The 2,781-nt window shown below is 32.4% G+C and overlaps 1 non-coding gene across 1 annotated transcript; it reads left to right on the top strand.

Moving 5' to 3' along the window:
• Nucleotides 1-209: 209 nt before the first annotated feature.
• Nucleotides 210-281, top strand: Trnaa-cgc (transfer RNA alanine (anticodon CGC)). Its single transcript has one exon. It is a non-coding gene; the product is annotated as a tRNA-Ala (tRNA).
• Nucleotides 282-2,781: the final 2,500 nt, after the last annotated feature.

Genomic DNA, 2,781 nt, shown 5'->3' with positions numbered 1-2,781 from the left:
AATTGCATGAATCTCTGCTACCTACATGTGTCTAAATTGTGCATAGTATATGCCGCATGTCAATATGTGTAGTTATACGTATTTATGCACATGGTATGATTTCATGCTCTCATGAACGCAGCCAATTGCATGCGAAACTCGCTTTTGCGCACAAGAGCAGAGCACAATATTACTGAGTGAACTAACACATCGGACGATTGATTGCACCAGGGGGTGTAGCTCAGTGGTAGAGTGCTCGCTTCGCATGTGAGAAGTCCCGGGTTCAAACCCCGGCACCTCCAGTTGTAAATCAAATAGTTCTTTCTTTTTTGCATTTTTATCTTACTTTCATTTTTTTTACCATTTTGTAAATTATGCAAATATGTATATGAAAGTTCATAAAGGAATTCAAATGCAGTAATTGCAATGAAGTTCTTACTAGAAATAATGTACTCTTAAGCTTAGTACGCAGCTCTCAAGAAACGTAAAAACTTCATATAAAAAAACGCTTAAGAAACGGTCCAGAAACGTTCCTGCGATAAGCTTACTTGTGCTAGTACGCAGCTCTCAAGAAATCTAGTACTAATTTTTAATACTTTTTTTCAATAAAATGTGAATATGGCAAACCTGGTTTTGCGAAGAAACATCAAATCAACAATTGTTTCTTGAAGGAAATTCGAAGTAATCGTCAAATTCATCCTAAATTAGTTGAAATCATTATTATAAAGTATATTCCATTTTGAAATGTTGTATAAAACCAACCAATCATCAACAACATTCCTTAAATCTCAATGAAAATATTTGTGTTACCATACACATACATACATACATGCATACGCACAAAGTTTGTTTACTTTGTTTATTCTCTCTTGCTCTTCTAATGTGGATCATTCACAATGCGTAACCAGCTGTCAACATTACTTGAGAAATAATGTATTTTTGTTCTTGAGCAATTACTTGAGAGCTGCGTACCAACCTTTATGGAATAAATGTTATCACATGTCATAAAAGAAATCCACTATTTTTTATACAATCTTAGTTGTTCAGGCTTACAATGCTATTGATTGAAAAAATTGATTGCAAAGACAAATAGCACTATTAGGAGCATATCCAGATAAAGAGAAAATCAAAACGGTATGAAAAAAATTGGAGTGTCTTTTGGTAATATTAAAACAATAATTTTTCCACTTCGAAATACACGGTGGAAATATATATATTAATATACATATTTAGTAATTAATGTAGACTGTATTGGTTCAAGCAACTGCACATCGTTACTGGAATAATCTGGCAACCATGGATTAGATGCAAATTAGCTAACATTCTGTTTTCTTCTGACTTTCTTGCTCGCCATGATTAGAAAATTTCCATATCTACATTCAAGTGTCTTAATGTATATCACTCCGACAAAAAAATTCTATAATAAATTCAAGTAAATCGAGGATTGTTCCATTAAAAATAATATATTAATAGAGTTACTTTTAAAAAAGATCAATGACGCCAGACGAAGTTGCGGATGCAGCTACTTATGTATGTATGTATATAGTATAGTAAAAAAGCGAAAAGTACGAACAATATACTGCTACAGGATTTGGTCACCATTTCTGTAGATTCTGTAGATTTTGTAGAGCATCGATCACTTTGACTGGCAGCTATAAATGATAGTGATTTGATCTAAAGAATTCGGACTTTGTAGTGTTACCTCGGGAAATGATCTGTGGCAAATATCAGGATTATATTTTGAAAAATACAAACGTTTTCTTTACAAGAACTTGAATTTGATGGATCAGTCAGCATGAAAATTATATACTAAAGCGGTTCTTTCTGAATTGTATCTGTGAAAATGTTTTTTAAAAGATTACAGTTTCCTTACTTTTCATATCAAATTTAGTCCGAAATCTTGCCAATTCAAAAATTTGACGTTTCAGACAAATGACACGTTTTTTGGGAATGGCAAACTTTTAGATCAATATCTAAACATAAGTGTTCATGAGTTCGAATATGTACAAACAGACGGATAGATAGTCGCCTAATGCTAAATCTCCTCAGCTTTTGCCGCTGGGCGTTTAAATTTATATTTTCTAGGGTCTTCGACATTTCCTTCTGGGTATTATAAACTTTATAGCAAACTTAGTCCACCGTTTTCATGGTATAAAGACTAAAAACAATATTTTGAAGCACATCAAAATAAATAGTGAAATAGTGATTAATAAGCTGACAAAGTGATGAAAAATTCTTATACGAAATATATGGTAAGACACTCCATGCATTTGTTACAATAATGCAAGTATGTTTTCTCTCATTATTACTGTCAGCTTTTACTAAGAAATTTGTGTTGAAGTATATTTGTTATACAATCGATAGTTGATCCTTTTAAGTATACGTTGCATATTTTTAGGGGCATTTGTATTACTCTACCTAAGCATTCTGGCGAGCCAACCACGAACAATCAGACATCAGCTGTTTCTGTTTACATTTTTTTGTCACCACACATGTGGGGAAAGATGCTGGGTTCTGAACCTTTGCGTATTATAAAAATTACAACAAAATAAAAAAATTTATATTGAATAAAGTATTAATATTTTGATAATTTTTTAGAGCTCAGAATATAGGGGTTAATATGCCATTCCGGGTATGTATAAGTGAGGAGGATTATTATTCTCTATTGTGTAAACTAAAAGAATATCAAAACAAGATAAAACGTTAACTTCGGCTGCACCGAAGCTAATATATCCTTCACAGGTGCATTTCTTTTAGTAACTTTGTGTCCAGTTTGTATGGAAGCTAAATGCAATAGTAATC

This window comes from Bactrocera dorsalis, chromosome 1 (assembly GCF_023373825.1).
Source record: "Bactrocera dorsalis isolate Fly_Bdor chromosome 1, ASM2337382v1, whole genome shotgun sequence".
Classification (NCBI taxonomy): domain Eukaryota; kingdom Metazoa; phylum Arthropoda; class Insecta; order Diptera; family Tephritidae; genus Bactrocera; species Bactrocera dorsalis.
The sequence above is the reverse complement of the archived record's forward strand: the minus strand, read 5'-3'. Positions and strand labels throughout refer to the sequence as shown.